Raw genomic sequence first — 17,935 nt, 5'->3', positions numbered from 1 at the left:
CTGGGAATAATACAGAGGGGCAGTTCTCATTTCCTTCAGTGTTGATTAGGGAATAATCATCTCTAGTGGCAATTGTTAGAAGGCTCTTTTTCTAATTTGGAAAGTTTTTATCTGTGGCTCAAGACATATTGTATCATAATTCAGGCTTCACACAGGAAATTGACAAAGACATCAGAGATGTTGTACTTTAGATATATGCCTCTTCTTCATTCCTTTCAAGGGCTGGGCAAGCTTAAGTTCTAAAGAAGTATGTTGGCCAAACGATAGCCACAGGAATAGATGTGCAAAGGTAGTATTTACTCAGTTTGAATCAATGAACCCTTGGCCAGTGGGTCATTATTAGAGTATTTTAATTTGCCTATGTTTTCCTCCAGAAATTGGGTATTTTCAATAAATTTGTTGGGGACTGTTAAAGGGCATTTCCTCATTGGACTTGCTTTTGACTTGCTTAAACATGGCCTTGAAATTATAAACTATTACCTCCCCTTCTTCTGGTTTGCCTTTATTCCTATTGTTTTGGGAGCAACACGCAGACAGTCAGTCAGCCAGCCAGCTGGCTTCTTGGAGGAATCAATGTCGAAGTGGAGAAAGATGAGAGACAGGAATAACAAGTACTGTTTTGAGCTTCTGATTTCTGAGGGCAAATTTTCAGGCAGAAAACTCCCTAGAGTTGGCTTTGGTCCCCGGAGCTATCTTCCTTCGTCACTCACTCCTCCTGTGGTGCATCATCTGCCAGCAGCCTGTGCCATGCAGTTCATTTCAATCTCCCAACTGCACTGTATGGCTCCTGAGGGTGGATTATTTACTGCCTTTTCTTTTTTTTTGGTTGTGTGGCATGTGGAATCTTAATTCCGCCACCAGGGATTGAATCTGTGCTCCTGGGCCACCAGGGAAGTCCCCCTTTTTCAAAGAGAAATCCACAACACTTGATGCAGTATCAAGCACAAAACAAGAGTCTCAATAAATACTTGCTGAATAAGTGAAAGAATCATTTCTCAAAGGCAGTCTCATTTTAACTTTAGGACTGAAGATACAGTCCATCAAATCAGTCATTCATTTGAATTAGCAACCCTGGCCTTGTAAAAAATATAAATACTTTTGATAAGATAAGGAGCTCTCAGGTTAATGGGAATGACATTTAAGTGTCCCTTTTCTCAACATGTAATTGGGATTAGCTTCACTGAAGAAGAGAAAGTCACTCAGGCGTGTCTGACTCTTTGTGACCCCATGGACTGTAACCTGCCAGGCTCCTCTGTCCTTGGAATTCTCCAGGCAAGAATACTGGAGTGGGTAGCCATTTTCTTCTCCAGGGGATCTTCCCAACCCAGGGATCAAACCTAGGTCTCCCATGTTGCAGGGAGATTCTTTACCACATGAGCCACCAGGTGAATTTAAATTGAGGGTGGGGGAGAGTTTGGAAATAAGGAAAGTGAGTAGATTGAGGGATAAAAAAGACTTCGGGTTGAAGAGTGGTCGGTCCACTGGGGGAGGAGAGAACAACAGGCATTGCCATGGTAATAGGAGCCACTAGAAAGGAAGAGAGGTGGGTAAATTAGAAGTCTCAAGATGCAGGAGAAATGGCAAGGGTACCCAGGAGTTAGCCCGCTGCTGCTGCTAAGTTGCTTCAGTCATGTCCAACTCTGTGCAACCCCATAGACGGCGGCCCACCAGGCTCCCCCGTCCCTGAGATTCTCCAGGCAAGAACACTGGAGTGGGTTGCCATTTCCTTCTCCAATGCATGAAAGTGAAAAGTGAAAAATGAAAGTGCAGTCGCTCAGTCGTGTCCAACTCCTAGCGACCCCATGGGCTGCAGCCCACCAGGCTCCTCCGTCTATGGGATTTTCCAGGCAAGAGTACTGGAGTGGGTTGCCATTGCCTTCTCCTAAAACGCCTCAAATCTTTCCCTTCCTTTCCTTGCTAAATTTTTTCCTGTTCCCAAGGCTTATATTTCAGGCCATATCATTAGTATTGCATTTCAGACTTTTATATTACATTGTATTATATTATGTAGAATAGTATTATATTATGGGTGAAGTAAGTTGTAGCGAGTTGACCCAAGGGCCTATCACCATTCATTAAAGTCTTTCTATGGGGAAAATGCAGAGGGTAACATTTTAGAATTTTGAGACATCTTAGAAATCTTCCAACTCAGTGGGTTTTTAACTTAGCTTCAGAAATCTCTTTTTAAAAAGGAAAATCTTACTTTGCCTTGCGAGGGTGACACAGATGCAAATTGGGGTGGTCACCCTACCTATTCAGCACGTCTTCCTCTTCTCCCTCCCCTTCTCCCCCCAGGTGGTCTGGCCTCTGTGGAGAGGTCTGGCTCTGCAGTGCAGTTTGCAGTCAGTGATCTAAACACTTACACTTGTTTACTGGTGAAAGAAATCCAGTGACATTTAGAAACTTGGCAAAACGAGTCAAGAGCAAGCCAAGTCTGGTCACCAGTGCCGTGTGCTTGCCCCACCACCAAAATTCCCTGGCAGTAAGAGCATCTGGCATAGTGTCTAACACACAGTGTCTGACGCAGAACAGACACTTCATAAATAATAGAGGTGGTGCAAGGAGTAAAAAAAGTGAATGAATGAGCTCACATTCATAAGGTTCAATGGGTATCCAAGTATGCAGTGTCCTGGCTCCTTTGGAAAAATGCTTGAGAGTTGCCTATACTTGGGGGAAAAAAGCCAACAGAGAACTGATCAGAAGTGATGCGTCATCGTTTTCTGAAGACATCTTTCTCGCTAGTCAGGCTCTCTCTTTCCCTTGTGAGAAACCCTCTTTCCATGAGGACAGGGAGCATGGGTGTTTTGTTCACCATCAATACATACTGGGCCCAGCGCCTAACAGTGTGCGGGACAAACCAGATGCTCAATACGTATTTGTCAAATACACAGTTTACTGGGTCCCTCCATCTACATGATTTAACTGGGTAATGAATGTGCTCCAAACTACACCCCTTTCCTTCCGTGTTTCTGGTATGGGATCATTATGTATACACTCTTCATTGCCGGAATATATCTGAGAGTCAGTTTTACCTAATCTCCTTTGCTTCCCTTCTGCGACCACACAGTTGTCAAAGTTTGATCATTTTACCATCTCAGTATTTCTTAAATTTCTTCAGTTCTCTCTGGCTCCTAAGTTACCCCCTGAACTGTGGTACCTTCGCGTTTCTTTCCTGGGCCACTTGTTTTTTTGGAGTCTCCCTTGAGGCAAAAGCAGAAGGGGATGGCAGAGGATGAGATGGTTAGATAGCATCACCGACTTAGTGAACATGAATTTAAGCAAACTCTGGGAGATAGTGAAGGACAGAGGAGGCTGGCAGGCTACAGTCCATGAGGTTGCAAAGAGTTGGACACAACTTAGTAACCGAACAACAACAACTTAGCAGCTCACCTTCTTTTGGTCACTGTCTTCTTGCTTCTTCCTCTTCTTGCCTGATTGGTCTTTTCCGAAGTGAAGAAATCTCACTTTGCCACCTCCTGGCTTAAAATGTTAGTGTCTCCCTAGTCTCTATGAGATTGTCTGAACCCCTCAATTAGCACAGCATTCAAGTCACCATTTTAGCCTCCTTTCATGCCACTCTCTTCTCAGCTTCCCCTAAACTAACAACCTGCATCTGCTTAAACGCACTATCCTCTCTCATATTCATTCCCTGTTCAGCTAGTCTCTGGTGCCATTCTGCCCCTCTTTTCAGCTTTGCAATTTCTTACTCATCTTTGAAGCCACAGTTCAAATGTCCAATTTTTGACCTTTCCTATAGTTCTCTTGACCTCCAGCTCCACCTCAGTTAGAGTTGGAGCACATCTTTTATAACTTTTCTGAATTATAAGATAATTGGCTTCCCACTAGTGTCTCCACTGGACTATGCACTTGATGGCAGAGAGGCTTCCTTACTTACCTGGGACTACATCAAGAGTCTGGTCTTTCAGACAGAGAAGGTTTTGTTTGTGGATTATTCATATGGATTAGTAAATGGTGTTAATTTAAAACTCCTAGGGAAATGCTAGAGTCTTAAACTCTAAATAGAGGAGATTCAGAAATTCCTTGACTTACAGTGGGGTTACGCTCCCACAAACCCATTAAAGCTGAAAATATCCTTAAGTAGAAAGCACATTTAATGCACCTAACATCATAGCTTAGCCTGACCTACCTTAAATGTGCTCGGAACACTTACATTAGCCCACAATTGGCACAGTCATTTAAAACGAACCCTATTTTATGATAAAGTGTTGAATATGTTATGTAATTTATTGAGTGCTACACTGAAAGTGAAAAACAGAATGGTTGTTTGAATCCAAAATGGTTGTAAGTGTATTAGTTGTTCACCCTTCTGACCACATGCCTGAATGGGAGTTGCAGCTCACGACCTCTGCCCAGCAGAATGGGAGAGTACTATGCAGTATGTTGCCAGCCCAGGAAAAGATCAAAATTCAAAATTAGAACATTTTATACTGAATGCATATGGTTTTTGCACAGTCATAAAGTCAAAAAATCATTAAGTTGAAGTGTTATTTGTTGGGGACTATCATTATATTATTTGATGATATGTAGAGATACTCAGGTCTATGGACGTCCCTGGTGGTCCAGGAGTTAAGACCTCATCTTCCAACGCAGCAGGCACAGGTTCAATCCCTGGCTGGGGAATTAAAATCCCACATGCTGTGCAGTATGGCCAAAAAAAAAAAGAATGCCACTACCACTTAATGTGGTGTCAGAACACTATTTTTAAAAGGAGAAGTTAAAAACACCTCAGAGAAAGTAAAGATCCTCAGGTCTAAATACGGGAAATAATATTAGATATGTTCCAAACATGTATTTCTTTGTAGAACTTATAGTGGCATAAGATATTAATAATGACTATAATAATTAATACATAGCATAATCTGACAAGGAAATTTAAACGGAAGTGTCATAATCCAACTAGTTTTGATTAAATAGCTTTAATTATTTGTCTTCTCTGCGAAGCTGGGGATACTCTTTTGCCTAGTACTTACATGGTATTTATCTAGTATTTAAAAATAGTAATTATATATGTAAACATAGAGTGTGCATAAATAGATTGGATTTAGATATCTATATATAATTATACAGCATAGTAATAGATAGTATTTATATGTTGTCCAACTCAGATGTAGTACTTTTGTGTAAAACACTAGATTATATAAGTAACCCTGTTCAGTCCAGAAGCAAAGATTTTCTGCAGTCAGTATTAGTTGAGTCGTGGTATTTATTAAATGTTCACTGTTTTCCAGTCAATAGAAATTCAGTAGTTAACTAAAGAGTTGCAGTAAAGATAGAAATAGAATCATGGGAAGGGGGAACAAAGAGAGTTCTTTTCTTTTTGTGTCTTCTTCAAGTTTACAAATTTGAATCGGCTCATTAGTCGTGAATGAGAAAGTTTACTTGCTTTATGTTTTGCTATTAAAGGCATTTTATAATACCTACGCTACACAACACCTACCCTACAGCAACTCATTTTTCTTTTCTTTTTAACACTGAACTCTCCAATCAGGGAAAATAGAAGCAAATGGTGTTAAGATCTATTTACACCCTGCCAAGAGTTAGCCAAGCTTCTTAGACTTATTGTAGGTTTGCATCCGCTTTCTTTTAATCGCCATCAGTCCCTGGGGCCTGATCTCCTATTCCTTCAGAATCTAGAAGTGAGAGATGGAAGCTGTCTGGCGCCCCAACTCTAAATCTGCTTTGAGGAATAGCAGAAATAAGCTGGGAAGAGCTTCCTTCAGCAGGAACCTGCTGAAGTGGTTCCTGTTCTGCATGAACTCTTTTCTACTTTTCTTCTTAAGAAACATAAAGTTAACAAATGGGAACCTTTTTTTTCCCCCGTTGTGTATTTAGAGGCTAAGAGGAGCTGGTTTTGATCTTTAAGATCTAAAACTGATCCCACCTCTCTCTTATTTGAGTCCTCGTGGTATATTTCAATTTTTAACAGCATGTGAGATGGCTAAGGATGTGAACATTGAGCTATGATGTTTTGGGTTCCTTTTTCCCTGCACTTTTGTTTAGATGAATCTTGGACCTTGGGTAGATGTTCTTACAGAAGTTGTGTTGACAAAGACATCTGTGCAGATCCCAGTTCGGAACAATATTTTAGTTTTGGGAATTGTTCTGAAACAGCTGCCAGCTGACATTACATTATAGAGGTGTTTGCAGGGCTCATACACTGCATGTAGCATTTTACATTTGCCACTTATGAACTGACAGCTGGGCTCCTTAGAAATTATATTTAATATAATTGTTGTGAGGAACAGCATATTGGGCAGGACTTCCTAGGATACAGATGAGCATTGCTGCTCCACCCAAACAGCCCTGGGATTGTGCTGCAGCAATTCCTTATTTGAATGCTGTTTTGTACGTATAACTCCAAGAATGGAATTATTGTCTTCATGTTTCTCTTCAAAGAATGAATGAGTTAATGATTCAGTACCTTTAGGGAGCAAGAACTATTAATATATCCCTTGATTTAATTCAGTATAATTTTTTACTTGTTGTCATGTCTCTTTGCAAAGGATTGCTGTTTCAGTATTTTTAAGAAAACAGAGTCCAAATTTCTATAGGTTTTATATTAAAAACAAACATTTTTTATTGGTTTGAGATAATTGGCCATATATTAGCAGAGAGAAAGCAAAAAAAAAAAATTTTTTTTTGGTTCTGTTTTTTTTTTTTTTAATGGAAGGTATAAACCAAACATACTTTTCAAAATGTTATTTAAATACTAGAGGAAAAGAATATCAGTCCTGCTAGAAATGTGATTTAAATATGGTAATTCATGAAAATATGTGTTGGGGCTCTGACCAATTCACACTAATTATTCACACACAAAGAACACATTGTTTTCTTGAGAGAGGGACCAAGCGAATGAATTGAAACAAAATGCCACTTGTGATAAATCCAGGAAGATTTTTTAATTTGAATATGAGAAAGCATGCTTTCCTGTTGATTAATCATGTTATGTTTTAGGCTAAAATAGGCACCTAACACCATTGTAGGTAAAATCTGAAAGTAGCACTTGCAAAGCCTTTTTAGTATCCTGACTTTGATTGGATTTTGTCTGCTGATTTAAATGTATTTCCTTTAAGAGCGTTTGAGGAAAATATCCCCACATATATTTTGGTTGGTATCATTTGCTGTAAAGTTATTTTTTATGTATAATATATCCATATTATTTATGGATATTTTATACATTTGATTGGATATCTTGTTTTTAATTTTATAGTAATGATAAATTTTGTCATATGACTTTATGTTTAACATCCTCTTGACTAGTAATGTGGCTGTGCTCAGAATTAGATTTCCTCACATGCTTTGCCTTATAGTTTAACAGGAAATTATATTACACCTAGATTTGGTAGCATTTTCCTCAAAAATCAGTTACAATTTTGCTTTAACATTCTTATATATACCAAATGCCATTTTTTCTTAAGCTTCGTATTGTTCCTAAAACTAAAGTATAAATGATTTGAAAATTAAAAAATAGAATAATTTAAGGAAGTACATTTTATTAAAATAATGTGCCTTTTTGCTAATTCTGAAGATTATAGTGAAAGTGCTGATGAGATGTTGATGTTTTGGAAAAGGGGAAAATGGACACTGGATGAGAATTAACCAATCAAATTATACTTGCAATGAGTATTCACAGGCAATCGTTATATGCATTGTGCTAGACAATGAAGATGCAATGATACGTAGTATACAAATCCTTCAAAGAGAATGTAGCAAAATAGATTGGATAAATATGTAAATATATTCTCAGGAAAGTAGGAAAAGAACTCAGGAAGGAATTCACATTGGGCTTTAGTCACATATGAGAGACATCGCAGTTCAGTTGCTGAGTTGTGTCCAACTCTTTCCAACCCCATGGACTGCAGCACACCAGGCTTCTCTGTCCATCACCAACTCCCAGAGCTTGCTAAACTCATGTTCATCGAGTCGTTGATGCCATCCAACCATCTTATCCTCTTATCCTGCAGGAGGAGAAGGGGATGAGAGATATCTAGTGTAGATTTAAAGAGTGAGTCAAGAGGGACTTCCTGGAAGAGGTGACAGCACTCCTAAGTTCAAAAGGGTAAGTGAGAGCTGGGGAAGCCTGGACAAGAGGTTTTCCTGGAGGTGGAGGTCAATTTAATCAATGCCCTAATCAATGCCCTGTGGAGACAGAGAAGATGACACTTGGGAAAAAGATCATGGTTCAGTGTGGCTGGAGGAGACAGTAGAAGAGGGAGCAGAGGTAAGACTCGTTTTGCTTTAGGTGTTTTACCAGCAAAGGAGTAGTTTTTAGATCGTCTCTCAATGTTGTATTCCACATAGATGCAATGTCGATTAAAAAAAAAAATGGGGAGGGAAGTAAATCTAGTTACACATGGCCATGAAGGTTGGAACAGCTCTGGAAACCTCAGGGGCACTTTACCTGTGTTCAAAGTTAAACCTGCACGATGGAAAGATTCCCTTTCTGGATACTCCATGCTGTAGGGAACTTGTCTAGTGAGTACTCAGTCGCTAAGTCGTGTCTGATTCTTCTCAACGCCATAGACTATAACTCTCCAGGCTCCTCTGTCTATGGGATTTTCCAGGCAAGAATACTTGAGTGGGTTGCCATAGCGCTTTCTACGAGATCTTCCCCACCCATGGATCAAACCCACATCTTCTTTGTCTCCTGCATTGGCAGGCAGATATGAATCCTGAGAAGCCCAACTTGTCTACCCTCTGGGTTAAATTCTTTTGCTTTTTTCCTGTGCATAAGAATTAAGAAGGTTGGTGGAAAAACTTAGCACTTTTTTTATTCTTATGAAATGTATTTTCCCAGAGAATTGAGCTGTGCTTCACTTTGCAAATTTAGGAAAAAAAGAAAAAAGCTTTTATATGCTCTGAAGGTCCTGCCTTCTCATCACTAGAATGAATGGATCAAAAGATACCCTGTTTGGCTTTGTGTTTTTAAGGTTTTCTTACATCATTATCATTTACTTCGCTGCTTCTCCACATTTTATCATTCCAAAATACAATAGGGAGAGAAAAAAAAAAAAAACCCTCTAAAATACCTCCAAGTTCCTAAATATTCCCATGGAAGTTCAAGTTGAAGATTTTTACTTTCTGTTTCAGCCTTGTTCATCTCAGGAAACTCTATACAGAACTGAAGTTTTTTGTTTGTTTGTTTGTTTCTTTTTTTAATGGACCATTTAGAAAGAACAAACTCCTATGACAGTCATAAGACTAAGGCAGGTTTTCACAATTGTTTAACACGTCATTTTCAGGCATCTCTGAGAAATGCACAGCTTTAACTTCCAGCTACAGGCACAGGATGAACACCTACACATGGATGCCCTCACACCCTCCTCCCTCCCTTTCCTGGCAGACATACAGATTCTGTTACTGCCCCACTGGTTATTGTTATTTCAGCCATACCAGAAATGTTTGTGCTCTTCTGTCAGCTCCGGGAGTCACACCTTCATCCTTGTTTATACTTTATTGCCACTGAAAAAAAGGATTATTGGAACACACTTATAGTGAAAATCATGTTGCTGAGCTTTGTAGTTTTCTTGGCTCTTAGGTGATTAACACAAGAGGAAATGAGGTGAAATTTCCTGGATAAACTGAGTAGAAAGATAATCATATGCAGTCTCTCATTTTAGTATTCTAAAATGTGAGAATACCAACCAGGGTGGAGGTAATTCCACTGAAGAAAATCCAGTGAAGAAGAATATACTTAGTGTCTATAAATCTATCTTTGAAAATCCAAAAGGAGTGACCCTATGAAATTTGATTGCTGTCAATATTCATAAACAGGATTCTCATGAAATCTATAAACATTAATATTAAAAACGAATAGAGGATCTCAGCTAGGTTTAAACTTATTATCTGTAAGTATGCTGCATTTAGAAATTAAAGCTGTTATTTACAGTTTTAGAATCTATTCAAATATAACTGATGTTTTTATACACAGATTGGCTTCCCTGGTGTCTCAGTACTAAAAGAATTTAACAAGTGGTGCTGGGATAACTGGTCAACCACTTGTTAAAGAATAAAATTAGAACACTTTCTAATACCATACACAAAAATAAACTCAAAATGGATTAAAGATCTAAACCTAAAACCAGAAACTATAAAACTCCCTGAGGGAAAATAGGCAAAACACTCTCTGAGGTAAATCACAGCAGGATCCTCTATGACCCACCTCCCAGAGTAATGGAAACAAAAGCAAAAATAAACAAATGGGACCTAAAACCTTTTGCACAATGAAGGAAACTATAAGCAAGGTGAAAAGACAGCCTTCAGAATGGGAGAGAATAATAGCAAACAAAGCACCTGACAAAGAATTAATCTCCAAAGTATACAAGCAGCTCCTGCAGCTCAATTCCAGAAAAATAAACAACCCAATCAAAAATGGGCCAAAGAACTAAATAGACATTTCTCCAAAGAAGACATACAGATGGCTAACAAACACATGAAAAGATGCTCAACATCACTCATTATCAGAGAAATGCAAATCAAAACCATAATGAGGTACCACAATGGTCAGAATGGTCACAATGGTCAGAATGGCTGTGATCCAAAAGTCTACAAACAATAAATGGTGGAGAGGGTGTGGAGAAAAAGGAACCCACTTACACTGTTGGTGGGAATGCAAAATAGTACAGCCACTATGGAGAACAGTGTGGAGATTCCTTAAAAAACTGAAAATAGAACTGCCATATGACCCAGCGATCCCACTGCTGGGCATACACACCGAGGAAACCAGAATTGAAAGAGACATGTGTACCCCAATGTTCATTGCAGCACTGTTTACAATAGCCAGGACATGGAAGCAACCTAGATGTCCATCGGCAGATGAATGGATAAGAAGGCTGTGGTACATATACACAATGGAATATTACTCAGCCATTAAAAAGAATACATTTGAATCAGTTCTAATGAGGTGGATGAAACTGGAGCCTATTATACAGAGTGAAGTAAGTCAGAAAGAAAAACACCGATACAGTATACTAAGGCATGTATATGGAATTTAGAAAGATGATAACGATGACCCTACATGCGAGACAGCAAAAAGAGACACAGGTGTATAGAACAGTCTTTTGGACTCTGTGGGAGAAGGCGAGGGTGGGATGATTTGAGAGAATGGCACTGAAACATGTATATTATCATATGTGAAACAGATCACCTGTCCAGGTTTGTTGCATGAGACAGGGTGCTCAGGGCTGGTGCACTGGGATGACCCTGAGGGATGGGCTGGGAAGGGATGTGGTAGGGGGGTTCAGGATGGGGAACACATGTACACCCATGGCTTATTCATATCAATGTGTAGCAAAAACCACTGCAATATTGTAAAGTAATTAGCCTCCAATTAAAAAAAAAAAAAAGAATCCACCTGCTAATGCAGGAGACAGGGTTTCGATCCCTGGGTCAAGAAGATTCCTCTGGAGAAGTAAATGGCAGCCCACTCCAGTATTCTTGCCTGGGAAGTCCCATAGACAGAGGAGACTGGCAGGCTTCAGTTCACGGAGTTGCAAAGAGTCAGACACGACTTAGAGCCTAAACAACAAAGACATAGATTAGAAAATCTTATTCACGTTGTCTTCAAGTGCATACAAATAAAGGAGATGCATGGTACTGAGGATTTCCTCACATGTTTTCCAAACTATTGACACACTCTTAAAAATAAAAACCAGTGTTGTACTTTGAGGATAAATGAAAACCAGTGTACAACACTGGTTGTACAGGATCTGAATTCAATGCCGTCTATTTTATGACTATAAAGTGAAAGTCACTCAGTCATGTCTGACTCTTTGCGACCCCATGGACTATATAGTCCATGGAGTTCTCCAGGCCAGAATACTGGAGTGGGTAGCCGTTCCCTTTTCCAGGGGATCTTCCCAACCCAGGGATTGAACCTGTGTCTCCAGCATTGCAGGTGGATTCTTTACCATCTGAGCCACAAAAATTTGCTTAAAAAGTAGGTTCAAAGCTACACTATTTAAAGGACATATGCAACCATAATTGTTTTATTTTTATTTAGTTAAATAATTGCCCAAATAACAGGAAAAAAAAATCTGTTGATTTTTGAAAAAGCATCCCTTTTGCTTACTGAATCACCTTTGTTATCCTAAAAATAATTTTTGTAGTGTTTTTATCAGCCCACTTTTTCTTTTTTAACCTTCACACTATACTTCAAATATTATTTCAGTGCATAGTGATTGTATAGGAACCACCAAAATGAAACATATTTATGATTAATTCAAAAATTTTCATGAGAAACTGCAAATCTTATGTTAAAACATGTAAGATATTTTTGCTTCTTCTGATTTTTTTTTCCTATCACCACCTGATTATATCCTTTGGTGATTTTTAATTATATAAATATTAGCATCTTCTAGCCTATCCTATAGATTATTACAAATAGATTAGAATAAATCCATACAGGTGTCTTGAGTCAGAGAACTTCAGGCCTAAGATTTTGCTATGCCCCTTTCTACTCTTAGTAATTATGAACAAGATAATTTAATTTCTCTAACCTTTTTTTGTCTAAACATTTTTCTTATTTGTATAAAATATTATTATATTACAGAATTCTTGAGTAGATTAAAATGAGAGTAAACAATATAGTTAGTTATTGCTATGTTACTTTTTAATGTTTACTCTTAAGTTGAAGTGTGTAATTAATTTTATTACTTTTATTATAGAGTAGTGTTTGTTTATCTACAATAAACATTATTGTTATTATTGAACATTAAACATTTTTACTTTACTTAGTGTAATAGCAACGCATTATATTTCTAAACATCCTGATTATGCTAGAAACATGTCTGTTTGTTGTGAAGAAAACTCATGAAAATATATTTTAAAATTCATAGTGCAATAAAAAAATAAAAAGATAAAAAAAATAAAATAAAATTCATAGTGCAGGAATATGCAGAAAGGCTGCTACTGCTAAGTAGCAGTAGCAGCAGTAGTCATCAAAACATTTAATAAGCCCTAGTGAGAATGCCATTGGGTGTTGTTTTATAAAAGCACTCCTAGTGGTTTGGGGCATCTCTTGAAACACTGAGAGATCAAAGGTAAAGGAATTCACATGATTTTAAAGTAAAGGTGATTTCTGGTGAGACCTTACCACCAGAGGAATGCTGAAAGCAAAGCCAGGAGGCTCGTTAAGACAGAGTAAGGATTGCTCAAGGTGTTTTTGCACAAATGTAGCCAAGAAAACAATTTTGGGGGGGTCTTATTCCAAATGCCGATTATAAAATTATTTAAATTAATGAGATGCTATGGAATATGAGCACAATTAAGAAACGACAGGAAGGAGAAGAAATGCACTTCCTAAGGAAAAGGTTGAAACTACTAAGGCATTTCAGTAAATTGAAAGTGGAAAATGTGATGTCTGTTATTTATCTCTAAATATGGCTATTGGTGGAGAAGGCAATGGCACCCCACTCCAGTACTCTTGCCTGGAAAATCCCATGGATGGAGGAGCCTGGTAGGCTGCAGTCCATGGGGTTGCTAAGAGTCGGACACGACTGAGCGACTTTCCTTTCACTTTTCACTTTCATACATTTAAGAAGGAAATGTCAATCCACTCCAGTGTTCTTGCCTGGAGAATCCCAGGGACAGGGGAGTCTGGTGGGCTTCCGTCTATGGGGTCACACAGAGTTGGACACGACTGAAGCGACTTAGCAGCAGCAGCAGCATGGCTGTTGGTAAAGAACCTGCCTACCAGTGCAGGAGCCATACAAGACATGGGTTTAATCTCTGGGTCGAAAAGATCCCCTGGAGGAGGGCATGACAACCCACTCCAGCCTGGAGAATCTCATGGACAGAGGAGCCTGGCGGGCTACAGCCTTCAGGGTCACAAAGAGCTGGACAGGACAGAAGCCACTTAGCAAGCACACAGAGTTGAAGGTGATAAACTAACTGAAGTATTGTATGTAAGATGATTAGGTCATTTCCTGGTGTGAGTGAGTACTCAGTGAAGATGAGCAGTGTTACTGCTACTCCCGCTCCTATGTGCTTCTACTTCTGTTACTACTGTGATGTTTGATTGCTCAGCTAAGGAGGGAAAGTGTGTCTTATTTTACTGACTGCTCACTGTGCACTAGATTGTGTGTTAAATGCTTTTTATGCATTGGCTCATGTAATATACACAGCAATTCTGTGAGGTCGGGTCCATCACTGTCTCCTTTGTACACAGATAGAACAAACTGAGACTTAGTCTGAATTGCCCAAGATGAGAGCTAGGATGTGAACCCAGGCAGACTGGCTATTAACCACCATTGGGATCTGACTTCATGCTTTCTCGTAGAGAGGGATTTCAAATGAGAGAGACAACAGGTCTGTTTTATTCACTCCTAAATCGACAGTGCTTAGATGCCTGCCTGGTACATATTAAGCATAATAAATATTAATTAACAAATAATAATTTAATAGATATTTGTTGAAGGAGTGAAAAGTACCTTTTCAGGGATAATTAGGCTGAAATGCTCATTTTGAATAATGGCTGAGTTATTTTTCTTTAGGAGGAATTGGTGATTTTCTGAAGAAAATCAGGAATTTCTGAGACCATTAGCCATAAAATAGTCCTGAAAGTGAAGGATGACATCTGTGAAGGCAACTGATTTGAAGTAGAGGAAAAAATCACAGGCTAGTTCAATCCTATAATGCTGAGTTCCCGAATGTCAAGAAAATACTGAGATTAGGTTTCGGGAGATCACAAAATATCACTAACTGGACAGTGGTGACAGCCCTGTTAGAGAATGCAACAGGCCAGAGAAACATCTAAACCTGGCAGGAATGACAATCAGGACAGGGAATGAATCTGTGGCTTCTTGAGAATCCGCCCAGCAGAGATGGTGTCCATCTCTAGTTCTTTTATCCTAAGAACACCCTGTACTTATTTCTGTGTTTTTGTAGTTTTGCCCTTAAATGCCTAGTAAAATTCTCTGAAAAATTTCGACATTGGCTTAGCTCAACTCAGTAGAGAAGCGTCTCAGCCACACCTAGACAAATGTGGTTTGGAGTCTTGAAATGTTCCAGAGGGAGAGGGCGGCAGCTGTTGAGTTGGGCAACAGGGTGGAGTGAGGGGCTGCAGGGTGGAGAGTTAGGATCAAGGTGGGGATAGTTGAGGTTGGGTAAATGCCCATGACCTCCCTCCAGGGTGTTCTCCACCATGAGGCCCTGTGGTCACAGGACATAGATTTTTCTCTGGGCTAAGTCAACCCAAATGTAGAGAACTGCATTTTGTTGCACCCTGAGAAATGCTTTTAAAGTTTCTCTGGATCTGCTTGAAGGTCACCAGGATGCGAGGAGGAGTCTGGGACTGTTTTGTTAACTCCCCTTTTCCACTTGTCTGATCTTTATGCTGATTCAAATGATTGCACAAACTCCTCACAGAACATTTTGGCTGCTTACACAAAGAATTGTTTTGACAGAAAACCTCCTAATACTGCAAAAGGGTCTTTGCTGGTTCAAAACGAGGGTGTTCATGCAGTGTTTTTATCACATGTGCCAAAGTGCACCGCAGTTCAGGGCTGATGCTTGCCCTCGGAGTTCCCAGGGTTCTTTGCTGCAGAGATTAGGATGGAGGAGGGGTGCCCAGAGGAGTGCTGGGAACAGGACAGCTTTGCTCTGTGGAAAGTTGCTGGGTCTATGCTTATTGTATTACACACCTAGCAGAGCTGTATGCTTGTTCGTTTTCTCTTTTATAGAAGATCTGTGTAAAACTTAGATCTAACATGGCTTTCTACTAGGGGAGAATCACTTCTTTAATCCAGTGTTTTTCAATACTTACAGTGATTCTGGAATTGATCCAAAGAGTTTATTTTAAAAAAATCATAATGTAAACAATGTATAAAATTTGTTGTTTCATTAAACATTACTTCTTTGGTATTACAAAGACCTATTTCCACTACAAAATGGGATTAGGTGGGTGTGGGGGCGCCATGTGGAACTTTGTACTGCCTTAAATGATTCATGGGGTCGCAAAGAGTCGGACACGACTGAGCGACTGAACTGACTGACTAACTGAGGTAACAGGCTGGTGTTCAGAAATCTCAATCATCAGCCTTCTGGTTCCATCTGGGGGTCCAGTGTTTATTCTTAGCCTGAAGTTACTATCGTTTTTCCAGTGGTCATGTATGGATGTGAGAGTTGGACTATAAAGAAAGCTGAGCACCAAAGAATTGATGCTTTTGAACTGTGGTGTTGGAGAAGACTCTTGAGAGTCCCTTGGACTGCAGGGAGATCCAACCCGTCCATCCTAAAGGTGATCAGTCCTGGGTGTTCATTGGAAAGACTGATGTTGAAGCTGAAACTCCAATACTTTGGCCACCTGATGCAAAGAGCTGACTCCTTTGAAAAGGCCCTGATGCTGGAAAAGATTGAGAGCAGGAGAAGAAGGGGACGACAGAGGATGAAATGGTTGGATGGCATCACCAACTCAATGGACATGGGTTTGAGTAGACTCTGGCAGTTGGTGATGGACAGGGAGGCCTGGTGTGCTGTGGTTCATGGAGTCACAAAGAGTCAGATATGACTGAGTAACTGAACTGAAATGATCTGGAGTCAGGAAAGTTTTGAGAGTCAATCCTTGGAACAAATTTGCAGTTCTTATGAGGCTATATGATAAAAGATCCATGAGAGTTGTTTGTTTTTTAAATCATGGAACCAGGTATCCATATTCTTCAAATTTCAGACCTACTTGTGGGTAGCCAAGGAAAAGCAGGTGGTATTACATGTAACTACAACTTTTCTTACTGAAGATAAACTTACCTCAATAAATAGCTGGTTTGCACAGTTAAACACACTTATGATTGCAGGTGTCTATCATTGCTTATGGCAGCCAATGAAATCAGTGAAAAGAATGTTCTTACCAATGGTTTGAAGAATGAGTGGCATTTTCTGGGACAGTTGCTGGAATAACTGCAATATAAATAAAGATGTTCTCTAACGTGTGTGTGTGTGTGTGTGTGTGTGCACGTGCATGGGTGTGTGGGCACACAAGCTAATTGCTATTCCATTTGTTCCAGAATGCTCAGCTAAATACATATGGGATTTAGAGTTCTTGCTGTGAATTTGTGTCTTACAGTGGATATGGAAATACGAGTTAATGTAATTAGTTCAACTTTTCTAAGAAATCAACAGCAAAACTTCTGTTTCCTTGAACTGTAAGATTTCCTTCAAGATAAAATTCGACTTCATCTGAGAATCAGAGAGATTTTATAATCTCTCATTCAGTCATATAAAATATGGGGCATTTTAATTGAGAGCAAAGCTCAGAATGTTGGTTTTCTTGATATAGGCATGAGCACTCAATGCAGATTTACTCCTGAAATTTTTGGTAACCATTTGCCTTTTGACAACAACAAAAAAATCTTGACATTTGTTCGGAGCTTTTTGTTCCAGTATACTCCACAAAATTAGATGGTAATCAGTGGTCGAGATTATGAGTCCAAAATCTGGTCCATAATTGATCCTTCCCCATTTCTTATTTTCAAGTCTTATTTGCACTATGGTTCTTGGAGAGTGCAAAAGGAACCAGAAAGGGGGAAAAAATAGGTTATGTGGGAGGGATTTAGGATTACAGAGTAAGCGATCTTTTCCTTTTGTGGTAAAATGAGTTTTGCTAACTTCAGAGAATTATTTTGAAACCAATAAGAAAAACTTGTGTATCAAGACTGAAAAATCTTTGTAGAAACTAGATTATATTCTCCTGTTTGACTGTGGTGAAATGTATACAAACTGTAACGTCTGGTTTCTCAACCAACATTGTGCTGTTGGCCCGGTTTCCTCATAATAGGAAAAGATTTTTAAAAATTTAAAAAACAGATTTTCTTTTAAGATGAAACAAAACATCAGTAAATGTGAATAGTTGTGACAGAATCACTCCTGAGCGTGTCTAGTTATAGCAGCCACAATATATCAGGGTTTTTTTTTTTTTTTT

The 17,935-nt window shown here is 39.1% G+C and overlaps 1 protein-coding gene across 6 annotated transcripts in view; it reads left to right on the top strand.

Annotated features, from left to right (window-relative positions):
• Positions 1-17,935, top strand: part of PLXDC2 (plexin domain containing 2) — a 427,187-nt gene that overhangs the window by 38,462 nt on the left and 370,790 nt on the right. The gene's annotated exons all lie outside the window — the stretch shown is intronic.

The sequence above is a fragment of the Bos grunniens genome, chromosome 13 (assembly GCF_055505025.1).
Source record: "Bos grunniens cultivar Pamir isolate PY7600 chromosome 13, Bosgru_T2T1.0, whole genome shotgun sequence".
In the NCBI taxonomy this organism is placed as follows: Eukaryota; Metazoa; Chordata; class Mammalia; order Artiodactyla; family Bovidae; genus Bos; species Bos grunniens.
This window is presented reverse-complemented; position numbering and strand designations above follow the sequence as displayed.